The following is a 9699-nucleotide window of genomic DNA, read 5'->3' on the forward strand; positions in this document are numbered from 1 at the left end:
ATCTTTTCATAATTACTTAATGAAAGTGTTAGGAGCAGCTAATTTCCAATGCTAAAAATAGGAAAAGATTGACTGTATTTGTTTCCATCAGAGTTCCTTAAATAATTTTTGGAAGTCATCCTTCGATAGAAACCGCTATCGTTTATCTTTTGCTAAGGCACAGCAGAGTAACCCTTCTACGTGTTGCTACCCTGCATGACCCTGTTTGTCAAGTGTGTGTATGTCTTGGAAAGTTAATGTCAAACACCTCCAATGTGAATTTCCAAATGCTCACACATGGTCAGTTTTTTCTTCTCCAAATTTGCACCACCTGCTGAGTTTTCCTAAGGATCTGTCACTGTCTTGATGTCATGATCTGCCTGTGTTTTGAATTTTGAGTTCTGTTTATTTCTCTTCACTACCAGGTTCTGCATTTGCTTTATTTTAGTTTATTCAGGTTTGTTGGATTCATTCTGTTGTTTAGGTGTTTGTTACTTGACTGGTTAGATGTGTTAGTTTATATTTTCCTTATGGATCTGGTTCAACCCTTTTAATGTGTTTTAGTTAGTCTCATTGTTTACTTGCTTCAGTTCATTTAGAGGTTTTCTGTTACCACCCTGCACTCTATGCTCTTCTGTGTTAATTAGACACTTCGTTTAGTTACCATCTACATATAAACATATAATAAACTTTTTACCCAAGTTTTTCAGTTATAATAAATTTTTAACCCTGCATTTAGCAAAACATTTCCAGCTTTAGCAATTTTTTTGCTCGACCTACATCATTTTTCTACAACACATTTCTTGAATGCTCCTCTAAAAAAGCTTTTGAATCTTATAGTTTCACATTAGATTGTAACAGTATTCCCCATAGTTAAATTTGAACCTGTAAAGCCTTCTGCTGAACTTAAGTGTTGCAAAACTCCCTCAAAATTTAAGAAATTTGAAACAATAATGTATAAGATAGGACTTTAAAAGATGAGTAGCTTGAATTTTAAACTAAATGTATTTTATTCCATATCCTTTACAATTATGCACTACAGCCAAGTGGGGTGAGAGATGGAGATAAGGCTTGCGTAGCCCTAACCCGCAACAAAAATTGCCACTGCTACAACATGCTCGCTAACTTTTAATTTCATGCAAAAGCATGCATGGTTAGCATTTATTCTAAGACATCTTGCACAAGTCAGAAACTTTAAAGGACAAATCTAAATTACAGTAGGACAATTTTTCCATCTGAAATATTAACATTAGTAATTAAGAAACCAAGAGTAAAATTACAGATCTGTGTAACTGCAACACTCAAAATTGCTATGGCTCAATGGTAGAGGGTTAAAATTATAATAAAAGTTTTTTATACTTGAAAAGGAAAAAAAATATTCTAAATTATATGATTATTGGTAACATGCAACATCTAATTTTATTTACACTCCCAAAATCCTTACTTATTGGGAACCTTATTGGTAACTTCTGTAAACACACAAAGAAGAATGAAATATTTGTGAAACATACTTACATTTTAAGCATCAACTTTTGGCATTGTGTTTGTCTGAGTGCATATCTTTTACTGTTTTAATTCAGTAAAATTATTTGATTTGTAGGAAAATGGATTTTAATGGATTCCATGTTTTTGCTTCAGTAGATGCAGTGTTTGAGTTTTATGTATTGCTTGATCTCCTTGACCAGGTCGTCTTTGTGATCAATTTGTGTTGTTGGTTTTTATTCCTTTTCTTTCCTCTTTTATAGTCTGAATAGAGCAAATAGTCACTCAATTAGATTCGGCTTTAGTTTCCTGCATAAATAAAGTGAATAGTGTCTCTTTTATAGGTTTTCTACCATGGTTCTACCATGTTTTTAGGCTTAATGACTGGTGTTGCAGAGGAATCTGCCTGTGGTGAAAGAAATTTCAGATGTCGTGGTTGAGATAAGGTTCTTATCTGCTGTAGAAGTTACATAATGAAATCACATTAGAGCTCAGAGGTGGTTCTTACTGCAAACAAAGGTTTATCCATCAGGTGTTTTGAAAGAGCTTACCCTGCAGGAGATATATAACAGGATTAATGCAGAAGGGCCTCAGAGGGACACCTACGCTTAGCCCATTGTTTTAATCTGGGGATTTTGGCAACATTACTTTCAAAATGAACCCTCAAAGGTCTACTTATTCCTTTTTTCTAATAGCTGACTGGGAAAAAGTGAAACAGTTGAAACAAATATTTACATGTACTGTATAAAAAGACAAATAACCATTTTCTCTCAGTCTGACAGTACATCTGATTAAATGTTTCCTGTTTGAGTACAATCTGTTTTCTAAATGCCAATTTAATGACAGAACTTTTATTAGTCTTCAAAGTTAGACAAAGACTAAACCTAAAGTGCTTTTAAAAAATATGTGAAAACCCAGATGATGACACACATTTGTAAGCTTCTGTTAGGTTAATTTACAATATCTGAGTGGAATGAAGGCGTAACTGCAGATGATTTTTTTACGGAAACAATGTGGGCCCACTGTGTCATGAAAATATCTACAGAACTCAGCCATGATATGGTAGGGAGGAAACTATGGACCTCTACAAGAAGTCTGTTGCCTGAAGGTGCTACAGTCAGCGAATACATGCAAGTATAAACAGCATGAGAATCTCCAGCCATCATGCTATTCTGAAAGAAACAGATTTTGTGTCCTGTTATGGTGAATCACAGGGTTCTGTTCTGGGGTATTTTTAAAGTCTGGTTTACAGATCTGGCTGAACATTTTCTTCATTTTCTTCATTTCTACATTTTCGTTCTTAATGAACAAATTAACAAATTAAATTCTTGTTTGTCCCTCCTGATATAACTGTATCTTTTAGTAATGGAAAGGAATCACTTTAGAAATATTGTAAAGTTGAGTCATATTATCTCACAACCAGATATGGCATATGTTAGAATGGACTGCCTGCCTGAACCAAACCTCCTTGAAGTGGTTGTTCAAACAGCTGCTGCAAGGCTTCTAACCAAGTCACTGAAAGTTTCCCGCATCAAATCGCTTCTAGTCTGGCTACTCTAGCTTCAAATTCACGTCCGAGTACATTGCAAGATCTTTGTTAATACTTTTAGAGCTCAAAATGTACAAGCACTGCCATACATCCCAAAACAGTTATATCCCTATATACAGAGAGGAAAATAAGTATTTGAACACCATGCGACTTTGCAAGTTCTCCCACTTAGGAATCATGGAGGGGTCTGAAATTTTCATCTTAGGTGCTTGTCCACTGTGAGAGACATAATCTAAATAAAAGTATCCGGAAATCACAATGTTTGATTTTTGAATAATTTATTTATGTGTTACTGCAGCAAATAAGTATTTGAACACCTGTGAAAATCAATGTTAATATTTGGTAAAGTAGCCTTTGTTTGCAATTACAGAGGTCAATCGTTTCCTGTAGTTTTTCACCAGGTTGGCACAAACGGTAGCAGGGATTTTGGTCCATTCCTCCGGACAGATCATATCCAGATCAGCCAGGTCTCTCGCTAAGAAACATGGAGTTTGAGCTCCCTCCAAAGATTTTCTACAGGGTTTAGGTCTGGAGACTGGCTAGGCCACTCCAGAACCTTGATATGCTTCTTACGGAGCCACTCCTTGGTTATCCTGGCTGTGTACTTCGGGTCATTGTCATGTTGGAAGACCCAGCCACGACCCATATTCAATGCTCTAACTGAGGGAAGGAGGTTGTTCCCCAAAATCTCGCAAAACATGGCCCTGGTCATCCTCTCCTTGATACAGTGCAGTCGTCCTGTCCCATTCACAGAAAAACACCCCCAAAGCATGATGCTTCCACCCCCATGCTTCACAGTAGGGATGGTGTTTTTGGGATGGTACTCATCATTCTTCGTCCTCAAAACACAGCGAGTGGAATGAAGACCAAAAAGTTCTATTTTGGTCTAATCTGACCACAGAACTTTCTCCCATGACTCCTCTGGATCATCCAAATGATCATGGGCAAACTTAAGACCTGCTTGGATTTGTGTGGATTTAAGCAGGGGATTCTTCCGTGCCATGCATGACTTTAAACTATGACGTCTTAGTGTATTACCCACAGTAACCTTGGAAACAGTGGTGTCAGCTCTCTTCAGGTCATTGACCAGCTCCTCCTGTGTAGTTCTGGGCTGATTCCTCGACTTTCTTAGGATCATTGATACGCCACGAGGTGAGATCTTGCATGGAGCCCCAGTCCGAGGGAGATTGACAGTCATGTTTAGCTTCTTCCATTTTCTGATAATTGCTCCAACAGTTGATCTTTTTTCAACAAGCTGCTTGGCAATTGCTCCATAGCCCTTTCCAGCCTTGTGGAGGTCTACAATTTGGTGTCTGGTGTCTTTGGACAGCTCTTTGGTCTTAGCCAAAGTGGTTAGAGTTTTATTGATTGTGTGGGTGGACAGGTGTCTTTATGCAGCTAACGACCTCAAACAGGTGCTTTTAATCTAGAATAATAAATGGAGTGGAGGTGGACTTTTTAGAGGTGGACTAACAGGTATTTGAGGGCCAGAATTTAGCTGATTGGCAGGTGTTCAAATACTTATTTGCAGCATTAACACACAAATAAATTATTTAAAAAATCATATATTGTGATTTCCGGATTTTTTTTTTTTTTAGATTATGTCTCTCACAGTGGACATGCACCTAAGATGGAAATTTCAGACCCCTTCATGATTTCTAAGTGGGAGAACTTTCAAAGTCGCAGGGTGTTCAAATACTTAGGAATATTTTCCTCACTGTACCTAGCAGATCCCTGAGGTCATGTTAACAAGTCCTGCTGACTGGGCCATTCGTGAAGCCCTTTTAGCAATTAACCCATGACCTCTGAGACTCTCTGAGAAAATTTGACTCTGAAGTTTTTTTTAAAAAGTTAATGAAAACCAATCTTTTTAAAAGAGGGGAGGGAGAATGATGGTGTTCATGATGTTTTTCAAACATATTCCAAAAAAAGGGTGGTATGCTTTTGTGTTGAGTCCCATTTATTCTGATACCTTTAAATAGAAACCAACAGCCAATTACCTTCATAAGTCACCTGATTTTGAAATAGTGTTGCATAAATTTACTTCCCTGCACACATGCCAGAACACAAGGAGACAGAGAAAAGGCGGCACATCTTGTTTTAAGGAGGACAAGATGCAGCAGTAATGCATTCTCCCCTGTAGTTGGACACAGTGAAGCTTCAATATAAACTTAATCAGATTTACAACAGAAACACGCCACATCCCATCAGCCAGAGAGGGAGCGAGATGCTGGGTTGATCCGTTTTGTCGCTTATTCAGAAGGTGGAGTGGGAATATCACTGCACCCGCATAAACAATACAGCCAAATCTAATTCAGTTAATTGGATAAAGATTAAATTAGAATACGAATCTTTACTGCCACAGGCTTATCTATAATAACATCTTTAATTCCTCTTTTTATGTGCATCAAGCATTTGTGCTGATATCTTCATACAGTTAGGGGACATTGGTCCGCTACATAAATGAAATAAGCATATAAAAGTCTTAAGTCTTTAAAAGTCCATATTTTTAATTATTCCCTTTAGAAATAAACAGCTGAATTACTCTCACATTGTGTGTATGATCAGGATCAACAGCTCTGTTCACACTTCACTAAATCCCACACTGTTCTGGCACCACGAGAGAAAACATTTGACAGCTTGATTCCTGAATCCCCTTCAAGGACATTATTTATCCAGTAAGATGCAGGTGAAGCTATACTGGTGCAAAGGATGCAAACAAGCAGGAATAGAGCATTACGTTAAAGAAATAACATATGGAGTTTAATTTTTATTTTACCAACATAAAATTGCCTTCTGCTATGAACAAAAGGCTTGCGAACTAAATTCACAGACGCACTTCTTGGTGTGACCATTTTCTGTTATGTAACCCAAAAGCCGTCAGACTTAAGGTCACGAACCCTCTCCCGAGTCCTAAGGGCTTAAAAAATATCTTCATAACCCTTTTCACCAGCGATGGATGTCAGTGACTTAGTTTCTCATCTGTTGCTAAATTTCTTTAGATAAAAGCTTGATGTTTTCTTTTTGAAATCTTTATGCCTACTTCATGTTGGAGAGGTTCTAGCTAGGTGGTTTGTAGATTATACGGTTGTGGTAGTTGTCAGGCCAGTAAAGCTGGACTCAGCTGTGTGATGTTCCCAAGTTGTTCACATGTGCAATCTGCAGGCATTTTAGCCTGACAAAAAGATTTGAACCGTATTTAAATGAAAGACTAAATGAAAGACTAACCAGCTTCAGTTGCCTTTCTAATGCCACCAAGAATACTTTTTGAATTTTAGTAAAGCAGTTAAGAAATCACAGTGTTGTGAAAATCCCCAGCAGACTAATTCTGTCGGTTTTCTGTGAGATCCTGGTATGGACAACAGAGAATGGTTTAAAAGGTTTATTGACACAAGACGGTAAGTGAATGTTTCTTCTGGGTTCAGGGATGAAGTCCAGGATGGCAATGAGGAGGAGAAGTAAGTGGTTATTAGGTGATGTAGTGTTTGACAAAAATGGTGATGATGATCAAGATAAGATCTTGGAGTCTTCAGAGATTGTGGAGTTCCAGGAGGCTGAGATTGTCAGGTTAGTGATGATTCTTTGTTTGTTCCAGGAGATTATGGCGATGATGGTGGAACATTGGAGGGTGGACAGGCAGGTGACTGTTGGAGCTAAGGAGGAATCCAGGCAGCAAATCCAGAGGAGTGGTTAGGACATGAACCGGGGAAAACTTGGAATGGGTTTTCCAATTACCTTTTACAATAAAGTAGGCAGTGGACTGAGCTTCAGGAAGGCACCAAGGACAGGAACAAGGATTCCTGGAAGTAGGACAACAAGGAGGTAAGCTGGGGAAACGTAAGATAAGCACAAGCAACAAACGAGAGGAGGCCTGATTACTACTCAGTGAGTAAGAACCATCTGGTGTCTGCCTTAGAGAACCTGTTCTCTACAAGCTCCTTCTTATTGGCCTTGATGAGCCTCAGCTGGGAGGAGTCACCTCTGCCGGTCACACCATGCAAGAGAAGAGGTGAAGCACACATGACAAAGTCATGATGAAAAGAATCACGATTTTAGGACTGATCTAAATTAATTGAGAAAAACCAAAACATATGCGTTTATATTATTAGAAGATCACATAGTTTTTCCAGATCAGTATAGTAGAAGTGTTAGCTGTGCTCCGTACAGCTTGTATTCTTTAAAAGATATTTCATAATAACCATAACCGATGAAAATGCCCAATGGTAATGCAAAACTCCTCCAGACCACAGTACTGTTGTTGGAATCAGACACTTTGTTTAAATGCAAGGTTTATTTACATTGTCTCTGGATTAAGTATAAAAGGGAAAATTACTTCACGGCAGCACTGAAGGATCCACAGCATGTCATGACATCGATCAAACAGTGTAATTGGTCGGGCTGGCTGTCAGTTAACTTCACATGAGTGCACAAGGATGGAGGCGATCAGCACCCTGGCAACATCTCAGCTGATGACATCATATTCAGCATCGGCAGATAAAAAAGCCAAAAAACATGCAAACCATTAAATATTAAGGATGCAGAGAAACATGTTAAGCATCAGTAATGGCATGAGAGACATTGAAGGCTTTGACATTTTATTCATCTAGTTTCAGTGGAGAACACATAAAAATAAATAAATAAATGTACATAATAATATTATATCGAACATTCACCAGTATTTCTCGTTTGAAAATAGTGAATTTCCAGATCTATTTAAAGATGAATGTAACTCAAGCTCTGATTAGTGGAAATTCCTATATCCAAGGTTAATGAGAAGTCAGTTGCAAAGAAGTTAACATGTTTTCTTAACAAATAAAAGCTTTTTTTTGTGTTTCGGTCTGGTTATTTGGCAGAACTAGCAACGAGATTCTTAGATAAAGATGATATAGTTCGTGCAGATCTAAAAAAAAGCTTTCAAGAAATGCATAAGGAGCACTTTTTTACTGTTTGTGGTTAGATATCAAGTATTTTCAAGTCCAAAAAAATATCCAAATGATGTCATGAGTTATTGGCTTAATGGCTTAAAGTCTGAGTTGAGTGTTCTGGCAGTATGACTGGAGTTACCACCTCTGTTAAGCAGAAAAGAAAGTCAGTGAGTTTCTTTAATCACAGCTCTTTAAATTCAGGATTAATACAGTTTGCTGCAGAGTTTTCCTTTGACAGAACATCATTTAATGAAACTAATACAATATGTTCCTGAACTGGACATCTTGGCTTTTATTCAATTTGTATGTCCTAACTTCTACATTCTAAATGCCATCCACAAAGTGATTTATTGCCAGTTTAAACATGATTTAAATGTTTACAGCTGATGGCTGAGTCTATGCAGGAACATTTCATTGTTATTGCTGTAAATAAAAAGCATTTTCAAGCACTTGTGCACAGAGAATCTGAAAATGTGAATGCAAGTGGAAACAATCAGGTTGCATCCTTTTATCTGTCTTCTCCAGATTCAGGTTTCCTGACAAGAGACAGAGGGATTAAAGTTAAAGAGCATAAACAGACAAAAGGGCTCTGAACGGTGCTTATTTAATAGAAAAAGATGAATCATCTTTCCTGGCTTTTTTTAATAAATATTGTTGGCTTCTCTTTGCACCTTTGATCTAAAAAGTGTCAGAGAAAATTGTGTCAATATATAGGCTTTCATAACTGGCAAATTATGCTCATCTGGGGTTTCCAATTGGGATCAACAGGGTGGAATGTGTTTGGGTCAATGTGGTGTGTAATGTGCTTCCCATGGCACTGTGTTCTGCCTCCTCAGCTGTGAGCTGCAGGTGAGGTTGTGTGTTTGTATGGGTGAGTGTATGGCAGTGTTTTGCTAGTCATCTGTACCTTGATAATGTGAGAGTAGCAATGAGTTCGATCCTCTGCAGCCTGTTGCTAGGTTTCCTTGTTCTCCACCTGGCAGAAGACAGACCCAGCAGATGCTTTTTAGTCTCAGGAGACCAAAGACTTTAAATAAAAATGGAAGAGCAAAATGTTCTTACATCCTGGTACTTACAGTATATTTAAAGCTAAATCTAAAAATGTTTTATTTAATTTAATACTATCAGATACTTTTCATTAAGTAAACAGTTGGAGCTTGCAGGAATATATTTTCCTGAAATCATTATTCTGTGCAAATATTGCCATGAAAACTGGGCCGGATGTGTTTAACAAAAGGTATGAGTAACCCCTCTTCTTAATATTTCACTTCCACGCAGCCAGACTTGTACTCTATCAAAGTGTGCTAAATCAATAGTTTCCTGGCTTTATGAAGGTCTTTCACTGTTTTCCTTAGCTGATTTCTTTCCCTATCTTGGTAACTGAAAATTTCGGGGTTATTTTTTTCCTTTCATAGTCGTTCATAGCCACCTAACTCTGACCTATGAATCATTCAGGCATTAAACAGTTCCTACATCCAATGAATGAACCAATGTTTTGACATACAGGTCCTTCTCAAAATATTAGCATATTGTGATAAAGTTCATTATTTTCCATAATGTCATGATGAAAATTTAACATTCATATATTTTAGATTCATTGCACACTAACTGAAATATTTCAGGTCTTTTATTGTCTTAATACGGATGATTTTGGCATACAGCTCATGAAAACCCAAAATTCCTATCTCACAAAATTAGCATATTTCATCCGACCAATAAAAGAAAAGTGTTTTTAATACAAAAAACGTCAACCATCAAATAATC

This window comes from Girardinichthys multiradiatus, chromosome 17 (assembly GCF_021462225.1).
Source record: "Girardinichthys multiradiatus isolate DD_20200921_A chromosome 17, DD_fGirMul_XY1, whole genome shotgun sequence".
Classification (NCBI taxonomy): domain Eukaryota; kingdom Metazoa; phylum Chordata; class Actinopteri; order Cyprinodontiformes; family Goodeidae; genus Girardinichthys; species Girardinichthys multiradiatus.